The sequence below is a fragment of the Tenrec ecaudatus genome, chromosome 2 (genome assembly GCF_050624435.1).
Source record: "Tenrec ecaudatus isolate mTenEca1 chromosome 2, mTenEca1.hap1, whole genome shotgun sequence".
Lineage (NCBI taxonomy): Eukaryota > Metazoa > Chordata > Mammalia > Afrosoricida > Tenrecidae > Tenrec > Tenrec ecaudatus.
Genome location: NC_134531.1, coordinates 205,620,351 through 205,640,927, shown reverse-complemented (window position 1 = coordinate 205,640,927; position 20,577 = coordinate 205,620,351). Strand labels below are relative to the sequence as shown.

The window sequence follows — 20,577 nt, the reverse complement described above, 5'->3', positions numbered from 1 at the left end:
ATACACTTGCTCCTGCTGAGTGGCAGGCTGCAGGCTGGGATTCAGAAATGAATGGGGCAGCCCTGCCCGGGGAAGACAGACTGCTAACAGCAGCAAGGGTAGAGAGACTCAGCTTGGGCAGAGGCAAGGGCCCAGGAAGAAGTTTCAGAGAGCCAGAGAAGCTTCCAGAAAAGCTCCCTGGCAACCAGAGGCAACCATGGACAAGTAGCCTCTCAGGACCCAAAGGCAGTGCTCTGGAGCACTCTGCTGAGGGGTTGTCAGGGAGGCCTGCCTGGCCATGGGCCGCTCGACATCTCCAGCAGCTCCCTAGCCACCTCCCAAGCCTCCGAGATGTGTCCTGTGCGGGTCTTTCTTCACCCAAAAAGTAGGCCATCATCATGTTAACTGGACTAAGCCAACATACCTGATTTAATTACTATTCATAGACAAACAAACACTCTCACACATAAGCCCTGTGAGGGCCTTACATGATGAGACAAAAATAGGAAGGCTATTTCTTTTTTTGGTTCTTTTAAAAAATCTTAATAAATCATTTTATTGGGGGGCTCTTATAACAATTCATACATCAATTGTATCAAGCACATTTGCACATATGTTGCCATCAACATTTCCATAACATTTTCTTTCTACTTAAGCTCTTAGAATCAGCCCACTTTCCCTCCCTCCCCCACCCTCGTGACCCCTTGATAAACTATAAATTATTTTTCATTTCCATATTTTACACTGTCCACTATCTTCTTTCACCCACATTTTTGTTGTTCGTCTACTGGTGGTGTGGGGTGGGGGTGCATGTCGATCGCAATTATTGGTTTCACTTTTCTCCCCTTTCCTCCTAGCCATCATGGTATTGCTATTCTCATTATTGGTCCTGAGGGGTTTAGCCAAGAGCCTACAGCTCTTAGCTATACCACTGTCCATGCTCTGGTCTAGCCAGATTTGTGAGGTAGACATGGGGTCATGATAGGCGGGGGTGGGGGTGTAAGCATTAAAGAACCGGAGAAATGTTGTATGCTCGCCGGTGCTATACTGCAACCTGGCTGGCTTGTCCCTTCCTTGTGACCTTTCTGTGAGGGATGTCCAACTGTCTATAGATGGGCTTTGGGTCTCCACTCCAACCCCCCTCATTCGCATCAAAATTATTGTTTTAGGTCTTCTGATTCCTGATCCCATTGACACCTCGTGATTGCACAGGCTGGTGTGTTTCTTCCATGTGGGCTTTTTTGCTTCTCTGCTAGATGGCCACTTGTTTATCTTCAAGCCTTTAAAACCCCACACACTATAGCTTCTAATAGCCAGGCATCATCAGCTTTCTTCACCACATTTCCTTATGCACCCATTTTGACTTCAGCGACTGTCAGGAAGGTGAGCATCACAGAAATCCGGGTTATTAGAACAAAGTGTTTCTGCATTGAGGGAGGACTTGAGCAGAGGCCAATGTCCGTCTGCTGCCTTAATACTTAACATATTTATAAATATGTGTACATAGACCTATATCCCTATCATTATAGATTAATATATTTACACATGTACATGCCTATGTTTATACCTCTGTCAATGTTGTTGGCCTTCTAGTTCATTCATGTATTTCCTTTTACTTTCCTCCTGTCCCACTATCATGCTCAACGTTTATCCGGCTCGCTCTACCAAGGAGGATATTTCATACCATATGCAGAAATTAACTCAAAATGATACAGGACTTATATTGCATACTGATAAAACCCTCACAAGAAATCACAGGGTAGCTTTCATTACTTTGGATTTGGCAACGGATTCTTAGAAATGAAACACAAAATACAGCCAAAAAAAGTAAACAATGATAGGCTGAGCACCATCAAGTTAAAACTTTTGTGTATCAAAGACACTATTAAGAGATTAGTAGGACAGCCCACAGAATGGGAGAAAGATCTGCAAGTATTATTTCTGATAAAGGTCTAATATTCAGAATATTAAGAGTCCTCGTAGTACAATTGGCTGCTAACTGAAAGATTGGTGGTTCCATTCCACTCCATGGTTCCTTGGAAGAACAGAGCTGGAAACCTGCTCCTGGAAAGATGACAGCTATGGGACAGCCTGAGTCCATCACACGGGTCACTATGAGTTAGAATCAACATACAGCAACATCCAGGTGCACAAAGAACTCCTACAAGTCAACGGCACACATATTTAACTGGGAAAAGGGTGTGAAGCACCATTTCAGTAAGAAAGCTACACAGATGGCCATCTATAAGCACATAAAATTGTTATCAGGGGCATGAATGAAATAGAGGCCCAAAGCTCATCTGCAAAGTAATTGGGCAGTCCCTCTCAGAAGGGCCACGGAAAAGATGCTAAATGCAGAGTGCAGTATGGCACTGATGAACCACATAAATATCCTCTAGTTACTCAGTATTTCCTCCCCTTTATTATTAAAGTATTTATTTATTTTACCTCATTAATCATGCTAGATTTGCATAAGCTGATTTGTATATGTAAGATTGTTTGGGTCTGAGGGATTGGCCCCAATCCCAACTACGTGGATACCTGCCCCTTCCCCGAGAAGAATGTGTTTCAGAAGACGGCACTGAAGCTGCAGCTCAGGGAGAGGGTCATGTCTGATAAGAGCACACGGGAGCAAAAAGAGAGAGTGGTGTGCATCCTGGCCCACCAAGCATTAAGGAAGAGATTCCCGATTAGAGCAGCCAATTCACAGAGAAGACCACATGGCCGGCCTCACGACGAGACAAGACATCCCTCACTGACCCATAGCCCTACAGGGGACAACACTGGAGTCACAGTGTGGGAATTCTGCCCAGTCTGACCCTACCACACCGAGGTGAAACACTAAGGGAATGCAATAGAACAGCAAGGGGAACAGAGCAACGAAGTCCCCAAGAAATACCAAAAGTAGACTTTGGGACCAAGGTTTGGCACCTCATCAGACTCGACTGGAAAACACTCCTAAAGGCCAACAAACAGTCCTTGAACTAACCACAGCTTTTCATTCTTGTGTTTTGTATCATTGGCTTGTTGTTGTTTTGTTTTCTTTTGCTGCTTGGTTTTGCTCTTATTTCTGTGCATGTTTTTTTTTTTTATCTCTGCAGGTCTGTCTAAAAGAGATAGGCTGGATGAACAATCCGGAGGAGAAAACAACAGGACCGATAGTTCTCGGGGGACATGGGAGATGGGGAGAAAGGTAGTAGTGTTAACAAACCCAGGGACAGGGGAACAACAAGTGATCCAAATCAGTGGTAAGGAGGGTTAGGAGGCCTGGAAGGGCATGACCAAGGGTCACGTAACCGAGAGAAATTACTGAAACCCAAATGAAGGCTGAACATGACAGTGGGACAAGAGGACAGTAAAAGGAAATAGAGGAAACAGCTAGGAAGCAAAGGGCAATATAGAGGTCTACATAAAGGCATGTACGTATGTAAATATATTTATATATGAGGATGTGGAAATAGATCTATGTGCATATATGTATAGGTTTAGTATTAAGGTAGCAGATGGACACCGGGCCTCCACTCATGTACTCCCTTAATGCAAGAATACTTTGTTCTATTAAACTGGCATTCCATGATGCTCACCTTCCCGACACAATCGCTGAAGACAAAGAGGGTGCAAAAGCAAATGTGGTGAAGAAAGCTGATGTTGCCCAGCTATCAAAAGATATAACATCTGGGGTCCTAAAGGCTGGAAGGTAAACAAGGGCCATCTAGCTCAGAAGCAACAAAGCCCACAAGAAAGAAGCACACCAGCCTGTGTGATCAGAAGGTGTCCATGGGATCAGGTATCAAAGAACAAAAAACCGTATCATTGAGAACGAGGGGCAGTGCGGAGGGGGAAGCCAAAGCCCATCTGTAGACAACTAGACATCCCCTAACAGAAAGGCCAAGGGGAGGAGATGAGCCAGTCAGGCCGCAGCGTAGCAACGATGAAACATACAACTTTCCTCTAGTTCTTAAATGCTTCCTCCCCACCACTATCATAATCCCAATTCTATCTGTACACTAGCACAGATAGAAACTGGAAACGCATGAAATTCAGGGCAGATGAACCCTTCAGGACCAGTGGTGTGAGTGAGGATACCGGGAGGGTGGGTTAGAAAGGGGAACTGATTACAAGGATCTACAGGTGACCTCTTCCCTGGGGGACGGACAACAGAAAAATGGGTAAAGGGAGACCTCGGACAGGGCAAGATATGACAAAATAATAATTTATAAATTATCAAGGGTTCATGAGGGAGGGGGAAGGAGGAGGGAGGGGAAAAAAAGAGGACCTGATGCCAGGGGCTTAAGTGGAGAGCAAATGTTTTGAGAATGATGAGGGCAACGAATGTACCAATGTGCTTTACACAATTGATGTATGGACTGTGATGAGTTGTATATGTGCCCCTAATAAAATGATAGGAAAAAAAGGGTAGTTTGGTACTTTAAAGTTAAGATAGATAACCCTTCAGAAATAGTAACAGTAGTAATGGTTCCCTGAGGGTAAGGGAAGGGAATGGGAGGGGGGCAGGGGAGGATGGGGAGCTGATAAAATTGATGACTGTATAACTCCTCTTGAGGGGGCTGAACAACATGATTGAGAACTGTATGTGAATAGATATATTGGATTGTGTAAGATAAGTCAATAAAACTATTAAAAAGAGTATAAAAGGGGTTACTGATTGCAATGATTGACACGTAACCTCCCCCCACCCCACCCCCAGGGGGCCCAACAACAGAAACCATGGGGGAAGGAAGACATCGGTTGGTGTAAAACATGAAAATAATGATAAATTTATCAAGTGGTAACAAAAGTGGGAGGGGAAAAAAGGAGCTGATACCAAGGGCTTATTTATTTATTGACACCAAGGGTTTAAATATAAACTAAATGTTTAGAAAATAATGGCGGAACCAGTGGAGAGGTTTGAGGGACTGGCCCCAATCCCAACTAAGTGGACACCTGCCCCTCCCACAGAAGAATTTATTTCAGAGGACAGCACTGAATCTGCAGCTCTGGGAGAGAGACATATCTGATTGGAGCACATGGGAGCAGATGAAGGGGGAGGGAGAGAGAGTAGAGCACATCCTGGCCCACCAGGCCTTGAGGACAATGTCCCCGATTAGAGCAGCCAGTCCACAGAGAAGACCACATGGCAGGCCTCACTATGAGGCATGACATGCATCCCTCACTGACACATAACCCTTCAGGGGACAACACTGGAGACTGTGGGAAGTGCACCCGATCTGATCCCACCACACCGAGGCAAAATACTAAGGAGGTGCAACAGAACAGCAGGGAACAGAGCAGTATGGTCCCCAGGGAATGCCAAAGGTGGACTTTGGGGCCAGGGCATGGTGTCCCAATAGACTGGACTGGAAAACACTCCTAAAGGCCAACAAACACTCGTGGAAGTAACTACAAACTTTTCTTTCTTCTTGTGTTTTTTTTTTTTGTCATTGGTTTGTTGTAGTTGTTTTGTTGAATATTGTTGCTTGGTTTTGTTCTAATTTTTGTGCACGTTATTATCTCCGCGGGTCTAAAAAAGATACTGTATATACTCGAATATAAGCCAACCTGAGTATAAACCGAGGTACCTAATTATTACCTGGGAAACCAGAAAAACTGATTGACTCAAGTATAAGTCTAGGGTGGAAAATACAGAAGCTATTGGTGAGTTTCAATAATCAAAACAAATGAAAATAAAATTACTAAAAATTGAGACATCAGTGGGGTAATGTATTTAAATATTTATTTTAAAGAAAAAACATAAATAAAAGGACAAGTCATTTAACATTAGTAAACCAGCATAGTAAGTGGAACAAAAACAGTAAGGTATCAGCAATGATACCTTAAGAGCACTATTCCCTATGCACTGAATGTACAGATGTGCTTTATACAATTGATGTATGGGTTGTAATAAGAGTTGTATGAGCCCCTAATAAAACGTTAAAAACACAAACAACCAGTACTATTCCCTGAGCTCAATCAACAACTAAACTAAAATGTAAAGAATTAAAATCCTTCAAAACTGGATTCCTCATCATCACCCATATCCCAATGCAGAGCTTCAGCTGGTGTGAGGTCATCATAGACGCTGTCCTCACTGAGATCGCTTTCATCACCGTCACTGCTGTCATTTTCATACAAAGCGTAGTCTTCACTGCCATCCATAGCATTACTAATACTACATTTCTGGAAGGCACGTCGCACCATGTCTTCTGGAAAGTCTTCCCATGCATCTCGAACCCACTTTGCTATGAACTCTATGTCAGGCTTCATGAGATTTCCTCCTTTTGTTAGTCGGGCTTGACCAGATGACATCCATTCACGCCACTGACCCATGTATAAGCCGAACTCCAGTTTTTCAGCACATTTTTTGTGCTGAAAAACTTGGCTTATACACAAGTATATATGGTACGCTGGATGAACAACCTGGAGGAGAAAACAATGGGACTGACAACGGGGAAACATAGGAAAGGGGGAGGTGGGGGATATGTAGTGGTGTTACCAAACCCAGGGACAAGGGAACAAGTGATCCAAATTGGTGGTGAGGAGGGTGTAGGAGGCCTGGTAGGGCATGATCAAGGGTAATGTAACCAAGAGGAATTACTGAAACCCAAATGAAGACTGAGCATGATAGAGGGACAAGAGGAAAGTCAAAGGAAATAGAGGAAAGAACTAGGAGGCAAAGGGCATTTATAGAGGTCTAAATAAAGGCACGTACATATATAAGTATAGGCATGTACATATATAATTGTGTTTATAAATGATGGGGAAATAGATCTATGTGCATATATTTATAAGTTTAGTACATTGGGCCCTCACTCAAGTACTCCCTCAATGCAAGAATACTTTGTTCTATTAAACTGGCATTCTATGATGCTCACCTTCCCCAACACAATCACTGAAGACAAAGTGGGTGCATAAGCAAATGTGGTGAAGAAAGCTGATGGTGCCCAGCTAACAAAAGATATGGCGTCTGGAGTTTTAAAGGCTTGAAGGTAAACAAGTGGCCATCTAGCTCAGACGCAACAGAGCCCACATGGAAGAAGCACACTAGCCTGCATGGTCACGAGGTGTCTAAGGGATCAGGTATCATGCATCTTCAGAACAAAAAAAATCATATCATTGTGAATGAGGGGGGAGTGAGGAGTGGAGACCCACAGCCCATTTGTAGGCCACTGGACATCCCCTTACAGAAGGATCTTGGGGAGGAGATGAGCCAGTCAGGGTGCGACGCAGCAACAATGAAAAATACAACTTTCCTCTCGTTCCTAAATGCTCCCCCCGCCTACTATCATGATCCCAATTCTACCTTACAAATCTGGCTAGACCAGAGGATGTACAGATAGGAACTGGAAACAGGGAATCCAGGGAGGATGATCCCTTTAGGACCAGTGGTGTGAGTGGCAATACTGGGAGGGTAGGTTGGAAAGGGGGAACCAATTACAGGATCTACATATAACCTTCTCCTTGTGGGACGGGCAACAGAAAAGTGGGTAAAGGGAGATGTCAGACAGTGCAAGACATGAAAAATAATAATTTGTAATTATCAAGGGTTCATGAGGGAGGGGGAAGGGGTAGTGGGGAGGGAGGGGGAAAACGAGGAGCTGATGCCAGGGGCTTGGGTGGAGAGCAGATGTTTTGAGAATGAGGGCAATGAATGTACAAATGTGCTTTACACAATTGATATATGTATGCATTGTGATAAGAATTGTATGAGCCCCTAATAAAACGATTAAAAAAATAATGGCAACATACATACAAATATGCTTGATACAATTTATGTATGGATTGTTACAAGAGTAGTAAGAGCCCCTAATAAAATTATTTATTAAAATTAAAAATTATGATAAATAAGAGTATCTTGGATCTAAAAATTGTCATCAGTCATTAAGGAGATGCACATAAAACCCACAAATGTTTCATGAAGGCTGAACAAGGCCATTTGGTGTCAGCTTTTTATGGCAGGTATCCAGTTAAGTCAATTCTCCGAGGGCAGAGCCTCTGAATTTATATAACTACGTAAATTGTCTAAGTGATTTAACTGGTTTTACATCAAACTGTCCCCAATTACTGATGGCATTTTAAAATCTCAATTACTAAAAGAGAAGGGGGAAGGAAAACAGAAGTCTAAAGGAAATCTCATACATGACAACTTTTATTCAGCTTTATTAACCCCCAAATTTTTTCCTCTAACAAAGAAATCCAAAGCAAATTTAAAATATCTAGAGCAAACGGATGCTTTTCCACCCCTAAAGAGCAAACTGCCCCTGGAAAGATGAAAATCACCTTTGGGGTGGTGGTTGGCTAACAGCCCAAAGGGAGGGGCTGTTTGTCTCCCCAGGGGAAGGAAGGTGCAGATAAGACATCTCCAGGCAGCCGAGGAGAGCAAGAAGGCACTTCAGAGGTCGCCAAACAGTAATTCTGGCCCCAGGTTCTAACCGCTCCACGGGAGGGGCTGTTTGTTTGTGTCTTTTCAGGTGGAAGAGAAATGAAACCCTCTCCAGTGGGTATGACCAGGGAAGGAGGCGAGGACAGAGATGCCCCAGAGAAAGAACTCACCCCACAGCAGACACTATCGGGGACATCAGGAAGACCGGCCTACTACTGCAGGCCATATCAGAAACACCCAGAAGACACCGCTGATTCCTCAGAAGGGTGTTCGTTGCCTATCTGAGACGGAAGGCTGTTTCTGCCACTGCTACTGTCGCCAGAAAGGCATGAAGGGACTCTGTCAACACTGACCGCTTTATTCAAACGCTCACCCACTCTAGGCGGCCCGGCACACAAGGGTGGACGAGGAGCAGAAGAGAAGACGGCGGAGTTTTCAGATTATGGACTTGCAGCAGCAGCTGATGCTGAAATGTTAGATTTGGTGTAACCCCTTATCCTTATAATGAAACTTTACGTGATGGATCCTTAATTAGAAACAATTTGCAGGGATTTGATGGAAATAACTCATTAGATATAAAACAGCTAAAGAAGCCAATCTCCAGTACTTTTAAAGATGGGTTGAAACCGTCCCCGGCAGAGATGCCATCAAACAACTGGTGGACCGTTTAGAAGGCTCGGATCCACAAGCATGGGATCAAACTTTCGTGCAGATTTGACTCTAGATTAACGGTTTTGCTTACTGTCACCATTTTGGTTCTTGTAACTGCTTGCTATCTTTGCAGAAAGTTTCGACATGTTAAGGAAAGTCAGACCACCAATGTAGCCCTTTTGAAATTAATGCATAATACAAAAGGGGGAATTGTGGTAAACTGAGGGACTGGATTAGAATGTAATGCAGCTAAATCACCCATGCTCATGATTACAGGTCTGAAAAGCCAACTCTGGTGTGGGAAAGATTCTCACGCTTATGAGATATAAATAAATCTTCATATACACTTTCATGACCGGACAGATAATCCAATAATCCCCCATAAAGGAACGGTCATAAAGCAGCAACCATACAAGATGAATCATTTCTGTGTCTGGCTACTTCACAATGGCTAAAGGTGATCTGTAGATAAAAGCAATCAGGTTCTATTGCCAACCCACCATAAATGTAGCAGTCCTTAACTCACAACCTTCCTCTAGTTCTTAAACACTTCCTCCCCGCAACTATCAGGATCCCAATTCTACCTTGCAAACCTGGTTAGAGCAGAGGATGCACAGCGGTACAGATGGGAACTGGAAACACAGGGAATCTAGGACAGATGAACCCCTCAGGACCAGTGGTGAGAGTGGCGATACCGGGAGGGAAGGGGGACTAGAAAAGGGGAACCAATCACAAGGATCTATATATAAAACCTCCTCTCTGGGGGATGGGCAAGAGAAAAGTGGGTAAAGGGAGACGCTGGGCAGTGTAAGATAAAATAATAATTTATAAATTATTAAGGGTTCATGAGGGAGGAGGGAGTGGGGAGGGAGGGGGAGGGGGGAAAAGGAAAATGAGGACCTGATTCCAGGAACCCAAGAGGAAGGAGAATTTTGAAGAGGGCGACAAATATCTAAGTGTGCTTTACACAATTGATGTATATATGGATTGTGATAAGAGTTGTATGAGCCCCTAATAAAATGTTTTTTAAAATTTTTTTAAATAAATAAAAGCAAAAAAAAAAGTTGTATGAGCCCCAATAAAATGATTTTTTTAAATGTAGCAGCCTTTTGGGGAGGGCTGGGGGGGGGTGAGGTCAACTAGCACTAGATCAAGATGCTGAATCACCTCACTGCTTATTTAATATGCTACTTGCTTAGGATATTACCTATTAACTATGTAATATGCTAGCTGTATGACGTGCATGCCTTATGAACGATCTGTAAGCCCCGTTATAGATACTCATTGGAAAATACACTCACTCTCACAGTCCTGGTATGATACAAGGCGCCCCCATGTACCACTGTCTGTCTGTCTGTCTAATATTTTCCATATTAGACAAAGTCCCTCCTAAGGACCCGTTTGAGTGTTGGGAACCCTCTCACCCGAGCTATCAGAAGCCAAAGCAGGTCTTCTTGCTTCTACCAAAGCTCAATCAGGAGGAAACAGAGGAATGGCTTTGGTAGAGAAGTTGTCTGTGTCTTTTAGCAGATCATCTCTCCCTGCATCTCCCCCCTCCCCCAAGGACATACAGGATGGTGTCTTAAGTCACACTGTCTAGTCAATTAAAGCTTTAGTATTAAGGCAACTGATGGACATTGGGCCTCCACTCAAGTACTCCCTCAATGCAAGAACACTTTGTTCTATTAATCTGGCATTCCATGATGCTCACTTTCCTGACACGATCACTGAAGACAAAGTGGGTGCAAAAGCAAATGTGGTAAAGAAAGCTGATGGAGCCCAGCTATCAAAATATATAGTTACTGGGGTCTTAAAATAAGTGGCCATCTAGCTGGGAAGCAACAAAGCCCACATGGAAGAAGCGCACCAGCCTGTGTGATCACAAGGTGTTGAAGGGATCCGTTACTAGGCATCAAAGACCCAGAACAAAAATATCCTATCATTGTGAATGAGGGGGAGTGCGGAGTGGAGACCCAAAGCCCAATTGAACATCCCCTTACAGAAGGATCATGGGGAGGAGATGAGCCAGTCAGGGTGCAGTACAGCACTGATGAAACATACAATTTTCCTCTAGTTATTTTTTAATTAATTAATTTTTATTTTTAAATTTTATTAGGGGCTCATACAACTCTTATCACAATCCATACATGCACATACATCAATTGTACAAAGCACATCCGTGCATTCTTTGCCCTAATCATTTTCAAAGCATTTGCTCTCCACTAAGGCCCTTTGCATCAGGTCCTCTTTTTTCCCCCCCTCCCTCCCCACTCCCTTTCCTCTAGTTCTTAAATGTTCCCCCCACTTCCCCACTATCATAACCCCAATTCTAACTTACAAATCCGGCTAGACCAGAGCATGTACACGGATACAGATAGGAGTTGGAAACACAGGGAATCCAGGACAGATAAACCCTGCTCAGGACTAATATTGAGAGTAGCCATACCAGGAGGGGAAGGGGAAGGTCGGGGGAACGGATCACAATGATCTACATATAACCCCCTCCCAGGGGGACAGACAACAGAAAAGTGGATGAAGGGAGACATCGGTCAGTATAAGACATGAAAAAATAATAATAATTTATAAATTACCAAGGGTTCATGAGGGAGGAAGGGTGAGGGAGGGGCAAAAATGAGAAGCTGATACCAAGGACTCAAGTAGAAAGCAAATGTTTGGGGAATGATGATGGCAACAAATGTACAAATGTGCTTGACACAATGTATGGACGTAAGGATTGTGATAAGAGTTGTATGAGCCCTAATAAAATGATTAAAATTTTTTAAAAACTGGGCAGAAGAAATAGACAAACCATTCCCTAAGGATGACAACATCCACACAGCCATGAAGAAATGCTCAAAATCATTAGCTACAAGAGAAAGACAAATTAAAACAAGCACGAGACACCATCTCACTGACACAAACAGCAAAACCAGCAAAGGAGCAGTGCTGGCGAGGATGTGGAGACTGGGACACTTACACAGGAGCTGGCGAGACTGCAGAACTGTGCGGACACTATGGGAAACTACGGAGCCTCCTTAAGTTGACAGAATTACCATAGGACACTGCACTCTCTCTACGTGGTACATTCCTCACAGAAATAAAAACAGATAGATGTACACCAAACAAATGCGTCTTGGAAGAAGTACAGCCAGAAGCAAGAATGGCAAGACTTGTACTCACATCCTTTGGACCGGTTATCAGGAGAGGGCAGTCCCTGGAGAAGGACTTTAACTTGGTAAAGCAGAGGGGCAGTGACAGAGAGGACAAGATGGACTGACACACTGGCTGTGACCACAGGCTCGCACCTAAGTGTGAGGATGGTGCGGGACTGGGCAGGGTTTCGCTGTTGTCCACATGGTCACCGAGTCAGAACCAACTGGACAGCACCCAACGATAACAACAACATGCATCCCCATGTTTATCGAAGCGCTAGCTATCATGACCAAAGGATGGGAACGACCAAAAAGCCCACGCATGGAACGGAGAAACACCTGTATACACATACACGCAGTGGAATATTACACACCTCTAAAAACAATGACACTGCCAAACACCGCACGGCATGGATGCAACTGGGGGCGTGGGGGCACTAAGACAAATGGGTTGACAAAAGCAAAAGCGGCAGACTTTGAAGGCGACGGTGAGGGGGCAGGGAAGGAACAAGGAGGGAAGGAGAGAGGGGAGGAAGGATGAGCTGGGCTGTGGTTTGTCTGTTTTTACACAAACGGGGTGGGGGTGGGGCACACAGCCTTGAAAACCCTCCTGCTTCCTCCCTTTGGATGTGTACACTGGGCTAAATGGTGCAAGAGGAGGAAATCGAACACTGAAACTGATGTGAACGCTTATGCAGCACATGGGCTAGTTTCAAGCAGTTAAAGAAAAAATCTAGAACAGACAGATCCCTAGAGACAGAACATGTATTAGTGGTTGCCAGGGGCTGGAAGAGGAAGCAAAATCTTCATGAGAACAGGCTCTCCCTTTGAGCTGATGAAATCTTCTGGAAAGAGACCGGGGCACTGGCTGTACAGCACCAGGAGCCTCTGAAATGCCACTGAATTGTTTACAGGCAGGCAGTCTCTGGAGGACGTGTCCCATTCCTCAATCGGTCTTTACACGGAATTTAGCCCTAAGGCGAACATCAGTTAAGTCAAATGTTTGTCTCAGTACACAGCCTATTGTGTACCTTTCTATGCACACAAAAAATTAAAGAAACGATTGCAGATACACAAAACACCTTTAGCAATAGTGATAATAATAAGGTTTCGACTTACGTCACAAAGTAGCACCTCTTTATTACAAACAACTTTGAGTCTCAAATTTGTAATAGGCTCTGTGGGGGCTGGTTTGTAACTACAGGTTGGGATATGAACTGGATGTTAAGCCAGACATTTATCACCTGGGGACTGTCTATTCTAAAGGGGTTAACTTTATGTCATGTGAATTTCACCTGAAATTTCTAAAAAGGTTATAAATAAAAATGATGACTTAAAAAAAGACATAGGAAGAAGAGAACTGAGGAAGCCCACCCAAGGTCAAGAGAGGTGATCTCTGCAATCTCTCCTTGTCTGCCTCTTCCACACGTCCTATGATGAGGGCCCATCACTAGTATCGAACCTGGACTCCCGCTGGCCTCTGGTGCCCTCCTGCTTTCCCCGGGGAAGGGTCTGCTCTCCACGTGGGCCCACCCACCTCTGCTTCTATGCCTCTGGCCAGCACCCCAAGCTCCCCCAATGGTGCTGGAACTGGGAAAGCCTCTCACCACATACTGCCTGCATCCTCCCCAGCCGGCTGCCACCCCCATGAAGAGCCGGCCCCACCTTCCAATTGCTGGCTGGGCCTTGACAGACGGTGCCTTCATATACTGTGTGCACCGACACCCTTGGCGATGCACTAGATGTTTAATGTGCTACTCCATTCAATCTGCTGATATCTGGGGGATCGTCGTCTCCCTGTTAGTAAGTAAGGATCATTTGTAATTAACCAACCCTCAACTCCCCTCCCCACTGTCAGTGTGTGGCTCGACGCTGCCTAGCTCCATTAAGAATCCAGATGCCTTCTCTACAGGGGAAGTTCAACAATCCATGGAAAAATGGAATGAAAAGAGCATGGATTTTCCATTTCTGTTTCAGGAACACTGCACCACCTGCTTCTTAAAGGCTGTCTGTAAGAACACGAAGTCCCACAAAAGACTGGATGACAGTGGCGCCATCCTGCTGCCGGGAGCAGCTGTCCTGGGGGGGAGTGGCTGCGAGTCTCTCTACTCGGTCTCTTCTGTTCCCTCTTTAGGACAAAAGCACGTGCAAGCTCGCTGCAGGGGGGCGATGGCTGCCGAGCAGGTCTTCCTCACGGGCTCTGGTTCTGGTCGGGCAAGGGGATTCTGCCCCACCTGGGTCGGTTTTGATCTGACATTTCATGACGCTGGGTTTGCACGCACATCTTGCGTGGGTCTGAGTGAAGCTGGCAGGCGGCCTCTCCCTCCTGCCCATCGGTCACATGGCAGGAGCTCCTCCTGGGAGAGCATCACTCAGCCTCCAGCCGTGCTTTCCCAACCCTGCAGCTACCAGCCCTGCAGAAAAGTGGCCGACAAGAAGGCATCCCTGGTGGGGTTTGCAGGTCCAGTGACAGCCCTGCCAGAGCACGCGATCTATCTTTCCAGGCGGCTCAATATACTGGCGGCGTGGAGCAGGGCTCAACAGCTCTTATAAATACTTGCTGCGTGGGAGGGAGAAACACAAGTGCTAAGCGGAATGCGCTAAAGCAGTGGGGTTCTCAACCTGTGGGTCTCGACCCCTTTGGGGGCCGCCCAATTCATAACAGTAGCAAAGTCAGTTTTGAAGCAGCAACGAAAATAATATTATGGCTGGGGGGTCGCCACCACATGAGGAACTGTATGAAAGGGTCGCGGACTGAGGAAGGTGGAGAACCGCTGCTAAAGGCAGGACTCGGTGCAGGAGAACCAATCAAATAAATGACCAGAGTGCGAAACAAGAATGGTCAAGGAGGGGGTGGGCGCAGAGATATTCAACCAGGGGCCTAACCTCAACACTGGGCAAGCACCCTCTTCAGGAAAACAAACCGGAAGCGATGGGCACCATCTTACTGGCGTGGCTCAGGTAAGAACACTACGGTCATGCAAAGACTGACGCTGTGCTCAAAAGAGCAAGCTCCCTAATACCAGCCACCCCCACCCCAACAGAACAGATTAGCATGTGGGGGGATATGAGGTTGAGGTAGAGAAAAATGCCCCCAGTAAATGGATTTCCCAGTCTGATTACAGGGGGCAATGGATTAGTACATGGACCAGCCAGCACCAATTCCTGTAACTCGCAAAATGATTGGGTGGACGGTGCACATAAGCTACTTGTGGCCCACCAAGATGATTGCAGTTTTGCTGGGTGCCTGAAACCCTAGTGGGGGGTTGGGGAGGAGACGACAGAACCCTTGCATGGGGTGGCTTAAAGGGAGCCAAGTCCCAGATGCTGAGAGGTGTACCTGTCATCAAGGAGACAGTCCCAGTGCTGAGAACCTGCTAGACACAGAGACAGCACCTAACACTGAAGGTGGGTGAGAGGGTGAGAAGTGGCAGGAGAGCCAAGGAACAGGTGCGAGGCGGTGCAGCGGGCTTCCGGCCTGCGCAGCAAGGTGGGTACAGAGGACCTGCCAACCCACAGAGCAAGACAGGGTGTGTCTTCAGGCGGGAGGCTCCCTGGCAGAGGGAGACGTCTCCAGCATTTAGCAGCAGAACGGAAGTCGGAGCTGGAATGCATGCCTGAGAGGGCCGACCTGCACGAGATGGGGCGGGCAGGCTCACCACTTGGGGTGGGGGCTTCCAGGCTGTCGACATGCTCCCCGCTCCTCCTGAGTTGCACCTGTCCCTTCCCTAACGAGCCTCATAGTCACGAGGGTGGGCGGTGAGTCGGTGCACTCATTGCAAGGGATGACGGAGCTCGTCAGAGGGAATTGCTGTGGGAAGGACGACTGGTGTCAGAACTGGCAAAAGCGAGAGATGAGAGGATGATTCCCAAAGGAACGAGCTGTGGGCGGATGCTGACGGCTCCTCCCCCTCTTGCGGTGAGAGAGCCTCCGATTTCAAGCCCCAGCTTTTGCAGCCAGGACCGTGTCTAACCGCCACCCGGGCACATGTATGCGTCCGCTATCGGGTTGCTATCTATGAGTCAGAAGGGACTCAATGGCAATGAGCTTTTTAAAAAATGTTTTATTCATCGCCCCATCCCCAAAAAACTTTCCTAAATCTATTTACTACTTTATCAAATCAAGATGACTTCTTTTGACTTCTCTCCAAAAAGGATTCCAAGGTTAGTGCCAAATGCAGACATAACTCACCTTTGAGACTTTAAAAACCACAAGTCCAGGTAAAAGCATTATAAGAAGGGGGGAAAAAGGTATTGTTTAAACAGAAACAAATCTGAGACCCTAAGGAGCTAGTCCCCTCCGGCCACATGCACATTGGGAGAAACACTGGACCAAAGCAATGGCTGGTGGTGCCCCCTTTGGTGACAGCTTCTTTGGTCCCTGGTGGCCTTCAGGCTGCCTCCATTCTGTCCCTTTCAGCTCCTGGGTGACAGTTAACCCAAAGGCTGAATGCAGAGCGATGGCACAGGCTGAGGACCTCTAAGGGGTGCACACAGGTTCCAGTGTGGCCCCTACCAGGAAGCTCATCTCTGGGGGCAGCACTGGGCTGCAGGTTCAGGTCTGTCGGAGCACAACCACCCTGCATCGGGGGCACTTTCTCTACCAGTGCTGGCCATGGCCCCCTCTCCCTCCACTATGTTCCATAAGCTGAAACCAGTGACCGCCACAACACGCAGCACTGAAGCTCCCTTGTTTTTCCTGTGCCACCTGTGACCTGAGACCCGGGCCAACCCAACCACTCATCGCGCTGTGCTGCACACATGCGGCAGCCATGCTTAGGCTCCAGCGTCTCCTCCCCCTGCCGTGGGGTCTCCAGCCCTGCGGGAGGGGATCTGAGCACCGAGAGCCTGGTGGAAGGGAAGGTGGGGGGCATGGATAGGGACGTCACTGAAGTGGGCAATTGCTGGGTCATGTCAGGAACTGATATGTGTTCCCCCCAAACTGGTAGCTACTTGGTTGGTCCCATGATTCTCAGTGGTCTGGCAGTTATGTAATGAAGTAATCACCCCGTGATGTGATCAGCCCTGATCCGATGTACTAGGATTTGGGAGGGATGTTTCAACAGGTCACAGCCCTGATCTGCTCTAAGGGGACTTTCTCTGCAACATCTCTTGTTGTACACAAGATAAAAGGGGGCATCAAGGAGCATAAAGAGGGGCCTAGTACTACCAACAAAGGGCCAGGAACAGGGCATGGACGTTGGATGCAGAGGCCTGTGCTCGGAACCTCCTAGAACCCAAAAGACTGATGCCAGGACACAGATCACCAAGGAACGTTGGGCTCACCAACGGTGAAAGGAGCTCCTTTCCTCTTTAACCGTGAGCCAACAGAAAGTGAAAGCCTTCCCCGGGGGCCTGGGTGGAACTGCTTGGTAAGCGTTGATGACAGCCGCTCTGTGGGAGAATGACCAGGCTCTGCCTGCTCCCGGGAGATTCCCAGCCTCAGAAACTCTGGATAGGAGTGGACGCGGTGGCAGCGGGTTTGGTGTCCTGGTTCTATAGCAGGTGCTGTGAATTAGCTGTCTCCCCTCCTAAACTTTGTGAGAATAAATTATTGGTTAAAGCCAGCCACCTGTGGCATTTGTTTCAGCAGCACTAGATGGATGAGGCGGGTAGAAAAGTCGGGCAGGGGCAGGTAAAGCCTGTTGTGTGGTCGGGCAGTGAAGTGCCCTCGGGCCTGGCTTCACCCTCAGGTCTTGTCTCCCACCAGGGAGAGGATTGGACCAAGCTCCAGACCTCCTCAGGCAGCAGCCCTGACTTCTCCCCACCTCTGAGAACACCCACTCAGGAGGAATGGATCCCCTGAGTCTGCAGTCACCTGTTTCTACTGGATCGCAAGCTTCAACCTACGCAGGCGACCACTTCGACGTGTTGGTGTGTAGTATGCTGTGTCCCCTTCCTCACCACTGCCCCTCAAAAGGACATGCTCCACACCCCTCTTCTGATCACCTTCCTTCCCAGCCATCACCTCTCAGGATCTGCCAGACGTCTCTATATGGACAGCTAGCGGCATGACACCCTCCCTGTGTCTCTGCCCACTGGCTCTTTCCCTCCAGGGACACTGGTTTCCCACCTCCTACCTCCCTTGGCTTCTGCACCCTGTCCTTCTTGCTCGAGGAGCACTGGTTTCCCAGAGCCCAGCCCAGCCATCTGGTCCCACCTTAGAACTACTGCACTGCTCCCCCGGACCTCTGCACGGCAGCCTCTCCCCCCGCACCACCAGTTTGACCCCGTTCTTTGTCCCCTCCTCAGAGAAGCCAACCCTGGCTGTCCTATTTCCAGTAAGAGTGGCTCCCTGCATAACTCGTCACTATGCGAAATAAAATAAACCTAAATCCACTGCCACTGGAGTAGATTCTGACTCACAACGACCCCATAGGGCACAGTGGAGCTGACCCGTAGGGTCTGTAAGCCTGTAAATGTCTATGGGAGCAGAGGGCACCTTCTGGGCAGCTGGAAGTGCCCACGAGGGGGTGAGCCGCCCACTATCTAACCCACAGCACCATCCGGCTCTCAGTAGAGCTGATGGGAAGAGGGAAACTGAGGCCCAGTGGAACGAGGTGATTTGCAGGCTTCTTTAGGGCAAAGGCATTTGTTAACCACAGGACACTCACGAGTTTACCTAATGCAAACTATGTAACCCCGGGGAATTCAAACTCGAATCCTTTTAAAACCTCTCCACTATACATGAAGATCTGTGTAAATGAACTATCCTGTTCCCTCTCCCCAACTCCAGGCCAGAAACTATCCAATAACCCAATGTCTGCTGAGCTCTGTAAAGGAGTGGTAGGCGAGTGGGCAGGGTTCAAGATTAGCTTCCCTGTATCAACTGCACTGTAACTAGCCTGCATCCAGTCATCTGTTTTGTTGGGAAATCAGAATGGCCCCATTGAGGTGTAGGTAGAATAACTGCTCTCAGAAACCCAGGTGTTTTGATATTCTTGCATGTGTGCATGTTTAAATCATCTTTGGCATTTTCCTTCCTTGCTCTGGTCCAGCTGCTCTGCACCAGAATGCTCACGGCTCGACATGCATGGTGCTCAGCAGAGATGCAAGCACTGATGAGGATGAGGGTCTCCCCTTTCTATGGAGGCCCCCCACCTCCCGGGCCTCCTACAGCAGTTGAACCAGGGAGCACCTCGAGGTGGTGGCCAGGGAAGAAGCCGATCTGATAGAGGGGGAGGCAGATGCGGATACTTAAAAACCAACAAAACTTGGTCCAAAATCCCTGTTCAAAGGAAAGAAAGAAAAAAAAAGCAAAAAAGTAGGGCCAATTCTCTCATGATGACCCAAAAACCAATTCTCTCATGATGACCCAAGGAAAAATTATGCTACTTAAAAAAAAAAAAATCACGTTGAAAAAAATCCTCCAAGTTTTTTATGCTGTGAGGCGGGAGTGGGAGCGGTTTAATCTGAGTTGACGGCGCTGCTGTCCATCAGCAGAAGTAAGACTCGGCTCGTGAACTAGTGCTGTCCTCTCGGAAGCGTTCCTGGGGCCACTCCCGTGGGATTCTCCCAGGCACTGAGGCAGCAATACCAGGGGCTCCCGCAAACACCCAGCCCGCTCCAACGGGCGATGGTTCTTTCGGCCCAGAGCAGCGGGATGCTAGAAGGCTGGCTGGGTTTGCTCCAACGCTGTGAGCTTCCAACGTGTCTGCCAACTGGAAACCCTGAGGTCAGGTGCTTCCCCGAGGAAGGGGCTCGGCACCTGTCAGGTCCCCAACAAAAGGATCATGCAGGCCAGGGTGTGGCCTTCCTGCCACTTCCTTGGTAAGCTGCAAGAGCCTCCCCCTCACCCATTAAGGGCAGTGGTTCTCAACCTTCCTATTGCCTTGATCCTTTCATACAGTTCCTCATGTGGTGGTGACCCCCAAAACCAAAATTTCTTTTCGTCGCTACTTCATCACTGTACTTTTGCTACTGTTATGAATCGGGCGACCCCTGTGCAAGGGTCGTTTGACCCCCAAAGGGGTTGTGACCCACAGGTTAAGAACCCTAATTTAAAGTGTGCCCTAAACTAAAGAATACTCAATAAAAGATTGCCCAAGACAAAACACAAAAAGATACTGTCCTTGAGTGTGTCCTGAGGCCCCTGGCTGAAGAGCACATTAGGCTGGTGCGATGAGGTCACAGCCTCCCAAGGAAGCAGTGTGGCTCCGCCCTGCTCCAAGGTGACAAGGTGAGGCTCTCAAGGTCAGCTGTGGTCAGGGTCCCTGTGCACAAGGGTCTCCAGGCTGTGCAGAGCTACATTTCCGGTGTGGGAATGAGGCAGCTGGCCTGCGCCCTTTGAGAGCTGTGTGGGGTTGCTGCAGGCATGAGGCCCAGAAGCAGGGACAGATGGGCACAAGCCTAAGGGCTCAGCGGATGGCCTCTCCCTCTCAGCCCTTCCTGGCTAGGTCTTCACCCAGAGGAAGG

At 47.5% G+C, this 20,577-nt stretch overlaps 1 protein-coding gene across 2 annotated transcripts in view; it reads right to left on the bottom strand.

Moving 5' to 3' along the window:
• Positions 1 to 20,577, bottom strand: part of GUK1 (guanylate kinase 1) — a 30,525-nt gene that overhangs the window by 4,499 nt on the left and 5,449 nt on the right. The gene's annotated exons all lie outside the window — the stretch shown is intronic.